Raw genomic sequence first — 13,483 nt, forward strand, 5'->3', positions numbered from 1 at the left:
GGAATTCTCTTCTGACTGACTGCACCTTTTTGTTTTGCCAGAGATCTGTGACATATGAAAACATGTGGGTTAGATGTGAGAACAAACATTTCTCAAAAAAGGGTTAACAATCTAAGGTTTTCTTATTCTTGATTATATTGATGTAAATTTTTTTCCAACTGAAACTGTGTCACCTGAATTTAAAGCAGTAGTAATAGAGTGGACATTTAGGATATAGAACGTTAAGTTCTTTTTCTTTATAGGTGGGGAGAAAGTGAGAGATGGGGCCCAGGGAAGGGGCTGGGGTGTGAGTGGTGGCGATGGGACACATTTATAATTTGCCTTTTGGGTATTTTAATACCCTTGTAGAAATAATAAAATAAGAAAAACTTTAATCTTCTTTCTCAATTGTCAGGATTAGAGTAACTAGTATATATCTATTGAAACATTTCCAGATCCCAGAATTAAATACAATCCTGATTTATTCTAGATAATCCCACCCCCAGAGCAGATAATATTCGGCAAAGTTCGTACACAAACCAGATGAAAAGCAGGCTGTTGAATTTCTGAACAGCAACAGTGTTGGGTCTGAAAGGACATTGAAACATTGGCTTCTTTGTGCCATATGTGGCCTGAGATGACTAAGTTTTTTTTTATATTTAACAATGAAAAATATTGGAAAAAAATATGCTATTGTCCAACTTAATTTACATTAAAAGCATTCATTCATAATAGACTTGTTCATTATACACATATCTCAAATGCTGAGGACAGTTGACTGGAGGGCAGTCAATTTTCCTCAAATTCACTTAATATTTCTACTTTACCAACTTTTTGCAATTGCTTGTAAAGCAAATTCGCTTTAACAGCAATACCGTATCGCTTTAACAAAAGTATCTTTTTCTCTCAAGAATTTGTTGGTATTAGCTAGGCTAAGTTTGTGTTACCCTACCTATTGGTGGGTTATTTCTTTAAGCTAGCTTATCTTCAACCCTACAAAAATTATTGAATAGAAAATGGTAACTTTTGTGTATCGATAGCAAAAAAATCCCTATATAGCAGTTCACTGAACTCAGTTCTGTGATATGGTGACTGTACCTGTTCATTTGTTACTGGAACCGATTAATGGTCTGTTGTATTGACCCCAACTATAGCACGCTACCATAGAAAAATTTCTTGAGATTACGTAATCGCCCTGCCTTGGTCGTAAAATGACCTCTTTTTAACAATTAGTCTGCAACGCCTGCCACATACTTTTTTGTTGTATGAGGGACTTGTATGATGAACTAAACCACATATTTCCACACAGTGTGTACACAAAGAGCCTAATGGTGTTAAGAAGCTACTGTATGCAGGCTAATTGTAGAGCTGAGGTCATTTTACGATCATGGCAGGTCGATGATCACAAAACTTTCCTAGCTATAGCGGGTGTTATAATTGGGGCCAATAAAGCATATCTATTAAAGTGAGATTTCTTAGAAGGTTGCAATACTGTCAAGCATGGGAATGAGCTTTTGTATTATAATTAAAACTTGTGTTTATTGTTTTGTTTTATACAGTATATTGTACAAACAGCTTAGACTCTGTCATAAGTTTTACTTTATATCACCTTTATATTTCCTATGCTCATAAACCATTGAACAAAGCATCACTATAGTTGGAAGGAAGGATACTTGGTATTAAAGTAAAATAATTTCTTGAAAGGACCCACAAGTTTATAATACCAGGCAATTGAAGCTGACTTAAACCAAGGCCTTCCTTGAAAAAGGGACCCTTTAACATTTCATTTGACAAATACAGAACAGATCGACAAAACAGTTTGCCTCTTTTTTTTGTATCGTACCTAGAACGTGATAACCCGACAGAGGATAATAAAAAAAACAGATTTCAGTAAATGAAATGTTTATTTGAGTGAGAGCAGGGTAATCTTCCTTCGGTCTCTATTAAATCGAAATCCTTGTTTTTTTTATGTGGCGAATGAAGTCTACATGTACAAACAGATCAATACTTTAATATAAGCCCTGATGTTTTTTCTCCTGCCAATTAAATCCAGCCAACATTTAGGATACGGTACAGATTTATTCACTTTATCGTAAACGTCTCTCTTCTTTAAGCAAAAAAGCTACTTCGGAGTCTGTGATGAAGCCCAGCTGCCCAAAAAGCTGAGGAGAAATCCATTTTTTTTTGTGGTCGAAACTGCTCGTGTCATTTACCTGTGCGGTACGAGACGCCCCGGAATTGCAAGTTAGTAATATGACGGCCCTAGCTGATCAGTTTGAAGTCTTCCAGGTGAGCGGTGTATATCTATATTTGTACTCACCATCTTCAATCTTATTTCTTATGTCTGCGGATTTTGCCTATCCCAGAGATGAAACAAATCACCTGATAGTTATAAAGAGTAAAGAATGAAAATGAAGATGATGACAAAAAAAAAGAGAAAGAGAAAGAGAGTGGTAATGAGTTAAAAGGTAAATTGCCATCCGGTATTGAATATTGAAAATTCCGGTTATGCTACTTCGGGCAGAAATGGTACTCCAGAGACGGCTTTCGGGTGAGAGGGAGAGGGAGAGGGGCACTCCACTCCCTCATCGCTTTTTTCCCGGTGTACCAGATTGAGATCGGTTCAGTAACTTCAGTCAGACTTTGTAAATGTCAATTACACGGTACACATACAAAGAGATAAATGTGTCTTTTGACAATTGCTCTATGCATGGTAAATAGTAATATAAAAGTGAAGGGGTTCGACTGAAATAGAGTGCAAATGGAATTTTGCTGACATTTTTTTTCTTTCTTAAATTAGCAATCTCCAATATTTCTCAGCTGCATACCACATTTGAAAAGGTGTACACTATTGTGATGAATTTGGTAGAATCTGGAGGTTAAAGTATTAACATACCTCACCATTCAAGTAAATTATCAAAGTTTCTGGAAATGTCATCTGGACATCGTTTTAGTCCGTCAAAGTCACAAAACAAAGATATGACATTAGGTACGTGTAGTCTTGAAACACAAAAGTATGCAAATTAAATTCTATAAAACAATTACACCAAATTTGTGGGACACACAATTTTTGTTTTTTTTATCGGATTAAACAGTTAGTCGTTTTGCAGACGGAAGAAATTCTACAAATTCCATCAATAAATTTGAAATTCTGCTCCTAAAGGGATGTACATGTATACATACTGTCACTCCATGCAGTACTGTCCCACCCATTTATGGCTATTAACCAAAGCAGTCGTAACAACATTATAACGTTTCGACCCAACACCTCCGGATGCTGGCATGATCGTACATACTTCAGTTAAACTTCTTCAGTGGTTTTTTTTTTCCCCCTTTTTTGCTACTACTTTTGATATATATCTTGGTAACATATCATACATAAATGATGGTATGAATGCCAGTAACAGCTGTGTCTGTTGATATTTCTGGGGATGCCTTTAACCATAAATAACCGTTCTGTTGATAGCTAAGATAGGAAACCAAATCTGGCAATCTGTCCACAATTTATAACTTTGCAGAATCATTTTTGCTGAGACTTCCCCATAAGAGAGAAGGCAAACTCTATCGCATCGTTAAACCCTGCCATGGAAATGTTATTTACAGTTACCAGTTGTGCACATTAATTACCCACAATCCTTCTGTGTCTTTCATCAGACGATAGTGTTGGAGCGATAAGATTGTAGGGACCAGAAATCTAGTGTATGGAATTGCTATTAGTACAAGTCCTTGAGCAGTATTGTGGTTTAATGGGTACGACGGAAAACACTCTGTCCGCTATATGACAGTGGTCACCGGAATTTAATCTAGTCCAGATAAATTTCTTTGGGTAGATAGGTCAATTAGTAAGAACAGATGAACTTTGCAAGAAGCGAACAGCAGAAATGTAGATCACGGCAGTGTTGGGGTGAGAAAATCAATGTCCGTATTAACTTTATTGTCAAAAAAGTAACAGCTGAATTTAAGTATAGATTGGAGTGCAACAAAAGTAAATGCTAATAGAACACCTGATTTGAAAGGCTTGACCTAACCATAAAAGTAAAACGTAAATCATTGCCATTCATTGGAGAGTCTCCAGCTTGAATCGAAGAAGTCAGATTTAATTTGATGATGTACATTATTATATACACGTGTTGTGCAGGTTTATCTAAGGTTACAAGATGTCAAGTCCAATCGAATCAAATGTAAAAGAAAATGTAGGAAGATTTCAAAAGAGGGCTTTGCTTTCCTATGTGATCTTGTATGTGAATGTGAAGAAGTTTGATGTAGAAATATCTCTGTCTCTTCGAACACCGGCTCAAAATCGGGGCTGGGATCCGATGTGAATATGCTGCAAGAGTAGAACTGATTCAACCTTATGGAGTCGCAGGCAAATAGAAACTTCTCGTTTCTTTCAATGGCTGTTCGATAATGAACAATAACAGAAGGTCGACGACTGGAAAATGCTGAAACCCACCTTCTGTTCTTAAATAAGTACTTGAACCCACGTTGAACTTTAATTCTTTCTATGTAGTTGGAGAAGAACCCTTTAAGCTTAATTTTTAATTTTTTTTTAACATTCAAGGTAATTTTTAAAGCCAGCAGGTTTTTGTAGTCAGTAACAGTTCCCCGAATCAACGAACCGCTGCCCGTGGTTGGAATTACCAATTTTTTTTAGTGCGGAATAATCGTTTTCAAAGTATTTTGAAATACTTCGTCCAGATTATCGTACATACTGATACATGTATGAGATGTGCAGATATTTGTGACTCTGTGTATATGGCAGTTGTTTGCCTTTTGGCAAAGTCCAAGCTACTATACTACAAACTTTTTCTTTTATACAGCTGGCAAGACATGTTTTCATTACTGCTTGCTAAAGAACGATTTTCTACGTCGTCACGTTCCCCCCCCCCTCCCCCCACCCTTTCCACATGTGTTAAGATTGGTTGTAAACTAAGTAAACATAAAAAGATAAAACTGGGAAATGTCTCAAACTTAATGATGGGTAGATTTGACATGTATCATGCATGTCCTTTCTTTTTCAGCTGCCCAATGTTTCTAGAATGGGGGGGGGGGAGGGTTTAGTATCCATGAACCATTTTCTCTCAGAACTGCGAGTATACATATATATGGTGTTAGTAAAAATTTACAACCAGGGCAAAGCAAAGGCAATGCTGATGCAATTACTTTACCCTGTCTGTTCCTGACAGATCTGTTGATTGTCAAAGTAGAAAATGTTTGAAAAGTCAAGCTGGTCTGGTGTTCATCTTCTCCCGCTTACAGTCATCAGATACAAATTTATGATTTAATGGCAGCTGAGCCTGGGAGAGGAACAAACAGAACTCTTTGGGACGATGCAGTGGAAGAAGAGAAGAGAGAAGATGGAAAGGGGGTGGAGGACAGGACCTTGTCTACTTAACCTGAATGAATAAAACAAGACCCTATGTCATGTTTGATGGAAAAACGTTGAGAGGGGGGGGGGGGGGGGAAATGCTCCTATTATTCTTGGTACAATTTCTTTCCTTATTTAACGAGACTTCAAATGGGACTGACAGCTAGTCACGATCGATTCCGGTCCACGGTATAAACGCTAAACAAAGGTTTCATAAAGTTTCGTTAATTAACTGCATAAGAGGAAGAAGGAGTATGTTCGAAAGGTTTTACCAAATGATACCTGGATCTTAATGAGATGTTAGAGAGAGGATTATTTCAGAGCCTCATGACTGTCAAAATTGATTACATTTCTGTTTTTTTTTCTTCAAGACTTCAGGAGAGTAATAAATGGCAGATAGAGTTCTGTGTTATCATGATCGGAGCGTTCTCCAAGACCGTGGACACTATCTAACCAGTTTTTGTTAAAGAGGTCTACCAGTGTAAGTAGCCTTTTTCCGCCTTGCACCATTTACCGTTTCGGTTGTCAATATGAGTCTTGCTGTTGTTGTTAACCACATTTTGGGGAATTTATGGTTGAAGGGGTACACTGTAGGAATTCCACAATTTTCTATGGTACCTCTGCAGAGAAGGTATTTTTCTGAAACTAATTATGAGCTTCACAAGTGACAAACAAAATATTTTGCTTTCAAATGTTCAGGGTGTAAATCCAATATTGCAGTGCAATACTGGATACACTGTCATACAAGTGCAAAGGTTCTATAGCACTTTTAATAAAAAGGAACCATAGTATCTTTATACAGGTAAGGGAAGGTCTTAACTGGGCACTTCAAAACTGCAAAATTTGAATGCTAAATGAATTCCTGATATATCAAGCAAGCTACCAGCTATGAGTCTATATATGGTACCTATGCCTATAAACATACATACACCTCTTGGTACTTGGAAATCTCTCATTTTGGTGTGAACTGTTGTAAACAGTTTTGCTGGCATGATTTTTAACTTTTATCCTACACCCTTCGGTTAATTACCAATTTATTATGTACTGAAACCACAAAAGATCGTACAACTTTAAAAAAAAAAAAATTTCTATGTTCTTGACAAAATGTCCATCCGTGTTATCTGTCTGCTGTGAGTTTTCTCTCCTTATTATTCATAGTTACAAAGTTCGCACTTTATCCTCCCTTTCCTGACCTCAAACAACCCTGGAATTTATTGTAATTAAGTTGTGACTATATGAATCAACCACGTATATATATTTGCTTTTTGATATAGCGCTTTATACCAGCGATAGGTCTCAATGCGCTTTACAGATGTTATATTACCCCTGGTCAATGATAACCTGTCCCAGAGACAATCCCTCCAGTCGGCAGCAGTTATATACTGCGCCCAATGACAAGTTATCTCACAGGTACCCATTTAACCCCTGGGTGGAGAGAGGCAAGTGAGATAAAGCATCTTGCCCAACGACACAACGTAATGAACTAGGTAGGAATCGAACCAGCAATCCTTGGATCACGAGTCCGACGCCTTAGCCAATTGGCCACCATGCTCTCTATAGAGGGCTTGGCCTACATATATATATGTAGGCCTTCCAAATTATTTTTAACCATTTGTGTCGCGACTCCATCGGAGACACTGACTGCTAAGACCCCTCCGAAGTACTCGACTCCAAAATTGGAGGAGTCGTACAAATCTAGTTATTTACTCCCCCTCCTCTCTCACCTGTCTCCCAATCTACATATGGAATGTTTTAGCACGGCGCCCTCATCTCCTCTTCCTTCTGAGTCTACCATAATTCAAAGAAACAACTCTGTATCTTGGCAAGACTAGTAATTGGGAGACGGCTTTATAGTATCGTCGCTCGTAAATCCCCCAAACTAATCAGGTTTTGTGAGACACAAACAATGAAACATATCGGTCTTGAAGATGATTTGAATATTATCATCTTTGTGTTCACACGTTAACTATATCCCTTTAACGTCTGCATTTCTTTAAAAATCAAAATTGTAATTAAATGGATGTAGACTTGACTATGATATAGCAGTTCGGTACCGAAGTAGATTTACAACCGTTAGGAAATGTGAGATAGAGAGATATTATTTCTTGGGGAGAGGATATTTTTTAATCGAAATCTTCTTTTGTTTGTATCATGTTCTCACAAAGGAATAAATTTTGATTATGTACCGTGTTGGAATTATTGACTGTTGCCATGTACAGATCTGCATATTAATCTCTTGGTGGCTAACATCACAGTTTACAACTTTTGGACTGTTTTGCAATGAACTACATACACATAGTCAGAAAGTGATTCAAGCGAACAACTATTAGGCTTGAGTGCCATCAGTAGTTCTGTGAGACTAAACATATTTTGTGGGATCGTCAGAGATATTCCTAAAGTTAGAATTAAATCCTCAATAGATTGGATCAATAATGGTTTGAAAAATTGTTGTTAGCTAAATATGAAAAAATTTAAAGAATGTAGGAATTCCAGGTGGTTGATAAATAATTGATATTTTAATCAAAAAGGGCTGTATTAAACCCGTTCACAATTAACCTCCCAGCCACCCCAATCACATTTATGGAACATCAGTTACATGTGTCGGTGGTGAATACGTAGTAAGAGGTTAAAAAGACAACATTTAATGCCCAGGCTTCAGGTTAGTCACATTTATTCTTAAAACTGGGACTTTAAGATGCTGGAGTCCTCATCATCAAAGTACCCATCGCCTTGATTTCTTTTTATATATATTTTTTTATATGAAGTTATTAAACTTGATCATTTGTAATATTTTGACCACTAGAATGCTGCTTTATAAAGTTATATACCTTAATAATTCACTGATTTAATTTATGAAAATCTAGAAACATGCAAGATCTGGTGGTTTATTACCCCATTTATTACATTGTCCTGTAAATAGCTCCCTCTATATCTACATGTCCCTATTTCCTCTGTAAAAGCTTTGCATAGTTCATAAAAGAGGTAGGAAAAAAGGAACTATGCAAAACTTGAACATTTCTCATTGTTTTGCCCCCTTTTATTCTTTTTTTGTGGGCCTCTTGCCTATATACGTCCAATAATATAACCATGGCAGGTATATAATCCAAAGAATTTGTTTAATAGCTCTGTCTTTGCCATCAAGATACGAAAGCAATGAATAAAAGACACGTGCCCCCAAACTACAAGTATATATGCTGCTGGGATTCTTTTTTAGCTCTTATTCTCACTTTTCAAGGTTGTGTAAACTTTTAAAATATGAAGGAACACAAAAGATATTAGTATAATATGTAGATGCCTGATGTCACAGTTTTATGAGGGACCCCGAGGGCATAACAATTTTTTTTTTACAGAATTTCTGAATTTTGCAATATAAGATTGGATAACTTTGCCCTTTAAAACATTGAGTGCAAAGTAAATTGCTTTTTAGTGAGCTCGGCTTAAAGGAATATATATTACAATTGATTGCATGAAGAATGGGTTCCCAGATCCTTTTGAGATAAATTCTTGATCATTGTGGAATTAATATACAAGTGGCATAACGGAAGATGAATGCTATGATTGGTGATTGGATGATCCAGTGATTCTTGACCGGATGACCCTCAGGCATAAAATGAAAGTTTGATATGAGCACTGTAGACTGTTGAAAACCCACTTCTAGTTGATATTTCTATGCAATATTTCATTTTTAAGAAATGACCCAAATTAAAACAGTTGCGACTCATCAGTTAAAGTGACTGGACCTTGTAGTCTAATACAATGACCATTAATTACATCAGTTCCTCTGAAAGTGCAACACAAAACTCAACCGGAAGATATAAGACTGTTGGGGTCTCAAATGAAATGTTTATAATCATGTTTTACAAATTTATCAAGGAAAAATGGTGTTGAATGTCATCCGAGGATGCTCTGTTGTTTTCATGAAGTCGAAAGAACATTTAATAACTTATTAGCATTTAAAGACAGTGGATTAACTTTGGCAATAAGGCCTGCACTTAGGGAGCCTACCTCATCATCAATTTAGCCTTAAAGGAACATTCCAGAGATTAAGCATATTTCATAGTTGAATATCTTGAAAACCAGAATACATGTAGTTACAGTGTATACATTACAAGCACTCAAAGTAAACTCTTTTTTCCATAACATATCAGTCCAAAAAGTATACACGAAGTTAACCTTTCAAGCCTCGTTCGCATTGGATTCCTCAATCCTATGCCAGTGTGTTAAAAACCATAAAAATTTTATATAGCACATTTGATTTCCCCTTCCCAATCTGACCATCCCCTAACCCCCCCCCTGGGAGAGCACTGAACAAGTTGAGGGGGGAATCTCCATCGTCTGGAACTGAGTCTCAGATGTCACCTTTAGGAAGCACAGCTGATTTTAAAGTATATATCCTTCGCATTTTCCTTGTTTTTTTCTGGTAATAACATGCAGTATATAATCAAAGTGGTAAGCAAAGATGGAGGAAGAAGATCTATGTTCAGTCTGCATACTCTTCTTACGGAAACAACAATTGCTACAAAGTGCAAACCATTCTGCTGGGATACCAACAGTACTGTAACCTCCTAGCACTAGTAACAATAGTAAACGTATTTATATAGCTTTCTATGTAACTACAGTTATAATTCACTTTAACTATACTTATCACAATTTCCCTTCTTTAAGACTTGCCAAACTTTGAACCAGGTAGTCATTGTAATTACGTGACAAAAATTCTTGAAAATATTGCCAAAAATATAATGAAAAACTGATCGAAGAATAAATAGCAAACTTAATTATGAAGACTGAACGTTTTACAAGAACAGCCCATAGTTAAGAACTTACTTCGCTCCTCGCTTACCTATCTCCTCACATCCTCATCACTCTCGTTCTACCGTGCCTAGGATGAACCGGTAACATTTTAACACTGTGCGCCCTCTATGTCCCGACCTCCCCGATCAATGCCCTTCCTTCTCATTCTACCACCCATACAGTGCCTAGATGTCCGATTTGTGTGTGGAATCTTTCCTACCTTCAATTTGTTCGGAACTGTGAATTTTGAGGCCTTTTCAGCAATGAGTTTGGGACTAGATACATACTGTACTAGTGAGATGAATGTGTATGTTTAACTTGGAAATCATACAAACTGAGCAGGATGGTGTAGTTTATATTTGGTCATAATGGCCATCTCCCGTCATCTTGATCTCTTTGTTCAAACTGAGTTTGCGATCCCAAGCTCTGGATCAATGGATCTTCCCGATGGAGGGTTCAAGATATCAGAAACTGATCCTGGTCTGATCCTGAGTACGAGAGAGTGTTCTCACTGCACTTGATCTCTCGAAGGCCGGACCTGATCGAACTGTGATGTCTTGTTCGTCAATACTGTCATAAAATGTCAGACTTTTTCTGCAATTATACTTGTTTGAATGAAAAGTAACATGTCACAGCTACAAATGGCTCATTTAGTTTAGATATTAAGGTTGTAGAGTCACTAAGCATAACTCAATATTCAGAATATGTGTGATCCAAGTTGTTTTGGTGCGGGTGTGTGGGAGGATATTTTGCTGTAAAATTTGTACAATGTTTGTACACCTCTTGACAAGATGTAGTTCAAAGTTACTGGTAAGTTTCTTTATGAATTCTGCTGGGTTTCAATCCAAACCTTCTGTGTACCAAAATGGTACAGTCATTTCACTGCATATGTGCCAGTCATTGAAAGGTTATCTCAATCAAAGGACTTTTTGGGTCTCTCTCAATTTATGTCATTCTTCTTGTTTTCCATTGGCAAACCAAGTTTGAAGTTTTTTTTTGCCTTCATGATATTAGTTGATTTGAATTTTAAGTTCTAGACTTCAAACATATACTGTACATCACCTTTAACGTGCAGTTTGCTTGGTAGTTCAGACTATGGGGTATACAATTCAAAATGAGCCATATTTACTGTTCATGTGATATCCCCTTAAACGATCCCATCATACTACCTAGAGAAACAGATATATGTGACACACATCACTGTCCACTCATCAGCTTGGTATATATACTACAATGGGCAAAGTTGTAACATAAATCGGATTGTCTGAGACGGTCAAATTTCGGTTCGGACAACCATAAATCAACTTTGGTGGTCTTCTGGGAGAGGACTAGTGGTCTATATCAAATTTAGATTGCAGTGTAACTATAAGTATCCAGATATAAATTAAATAATAAATTGGTATCCCTCTATTTAACATCGGAGATACTTAAAACAAAACTTTTACAAAGCTGGTATTCTATTCACCAAACCTACACATCTCTTCTACAATGCACATATTTGTCAAACTCTTTTCTCTTTAGCCACATTTTTCGGACAAATCAAATTTTTTTCTTCAGACTTTACCTAAGATTAGGCTTTCTGATTTGTCCGAGGAACGTACAAACCAGGAAACAGCGTTCACAATTTGGCCGGTACGATAACTGAGCTGGCGTACCACCCATAGAGGGAGCTTCTCACAATACTATTATCAGGGGGTTATGTGATCAATTTCCATTTTGTTACCAAATACCAGCGATATCACCCAAAAAAAGTGAGAACTTTCTAATCGATGCTACAAAAAAAAAAGTCTTGGTTTGTCGTCAGCCCAGAGGTACCTCACGTCTCCGAAACAGCTGTATTAGAATGTTAATTTCTATCATCCTCTGTCCCTTCCAGCACAGTATCTGCCATTATCATCAATCTCTCCATTGATTACAGCTCCATCTCATCTCCCTCTCTCTCCTCCTGTTTCTCTTTCTTAGACACCTTCCGCTGCTCCTCCGAGACTGGAAGGTCAGTCGTGTCCTCACGCCATGTTCTCTGTCAAACTCATTATCCAGGTGACAATGGCTTTACCAGGTTTGTTTATTGCGTTAGTTTATTTCATTTTTTTAACAAGGCTATTCATTCACTCATGTGCCAGCAGGCTCCTGCTGTTGCCTTTTCTGTTTTTTTCTCTCTCTTTTCTTTCCCTTCCCTTCCCTTCCTCTGTCTTTTTTTTTTACTTTTTACCTTTTCCTTGAAAACGACGGAATTTTTCATTTGGCAAATTGAATTTCCAAATGTGGTCGTTAATCGTTCATTTTGGCGATTACCAACGTGATCAGTCACAATTCACTGCTGTTTTTCATTAGGGGCTGAGCTCGTATTTGTACAAATGAGTTTACCATGTGGCAGCTATGGGCTGAACCTCTTAATATAACAACAGTCATCACACAAGGCACTGCTTAATTTCTTTCAAATTCACATTAAAATGTATATTTACATTTTACAAAGTCCAGATGTAGCATATTGGTGTGTCTGGGGGGGGGGGGTGGTATATCCTCACATGTAAGGGTTGACTTGGACATGAAGCAATCAATTAGACCCTTTTTTAATCCTCTCTCTCTGTCCATCGGAAATCACTATGTAGATATCTGTTGCCTATGGAAGTTAATAATATTGGCATACGGGGGCCTGTTTATTATCAATTTGCATACGAATGATATAAATCCTACAAGCTACTTTCCCTGGAGCTGATAGCATTAAGTCACTTGTTTGTGATTAAATATAAATTACGCCCGTGCAACTTTAAAGGGTATCGATGTTTTGAACATCATTATGAAGAGAAAAAGCATATATATAGATCTCATCTGTATATCACATAAGCGTCAGCTGGGGTTGTGTGTGCCTGACTATTTTTTAGTTTCTGTAGAGTTCAGGGAGCATATACCAACAGGAGAAATCTTTGAACCAGATAGGTTTAAAAGCATAAGAATCAACCACCGGTTTTGTTTCTGTACGTGATGTTCAGGGTTTGGAAAAAAAAATGATCCAATTTATGAATAGTAGGGATCCTGTCTCAGGTTTGAGATGTTTGGAGGAACAGGGAGGGAGGGGTTGGACAGGAGCAGATGGCAAGAGTCATACAAAAGTTAAACGGTGTAGTCTGGTATAGTGCCACGTGAATCTGAGAATAATTGCAGCCCATGTCCACCCCTCCCCCCCCCCACCCCAGTTTCAGGACATGAGAATTATGTTGCTCAGAGACATTTTCATATTGTTTTAAAACTCTCAGGGGAAAAGGAAATTTGGGAAGTTTTCACTATAAGATGTATGTCTTTCGTCATCCCTTGAAACAGAAGTTGATTCTCAAGGAATTCAGA

At 37.3% G+C, this 13,483-nt stretch overlaps 1 protein-coding gene across 12 annotated transcripts in view; it reads left to right on the plus strand.

Annotated features, from left to right (window-relative positions):
• Nucleotides 1–13,483, plus strand: part of LOC139961728 (protein CBFA2T1-like) — a 157,862-nt gene that overhangs the window by 29,618 nt on the left and 114,761 nt on the right. For 8 of the 12 annotated variants that reach the window (XM_071961166.1, XM_071961234.1, XM_071961250.1 and 5 more), the window contains exons 3-5: nucleotides 2,094–2,268; nucleotides 5,719–5,828; nucleotides 12,101–12,197. The gene's annotated coding sequence lies outside the window, so the exon portion shown is untranslated. The remainder of the gene's footprint in view (nucleotides 1–2,093; nucleotides 2,269–5,718; nucleotides 5,829–12,100; nucleotides 12,198–13,483) is intronic. The other 4 variants (XM_071961183.1, XM_071961208.1, XM_071961193.1 and 1 more) reach the window with 2 other exon arrangements.

This window comes from Apostichopus japonicus, chromosome 3 (assembly GCF_037975245.1).
Source record: "Apostichopus japonicus isolate 1M-3 chromosome 3, ASM3797524v1, whole genome shotgun sequence".
NCBI classification, from domain to species: domain Eukaryota; kingdom Metazoa; phylum Echinodermata; class Holothuroidea; order Aspidochirotida; family Stichopodidae; genus Apostichopus; species Apostichopus japonicus.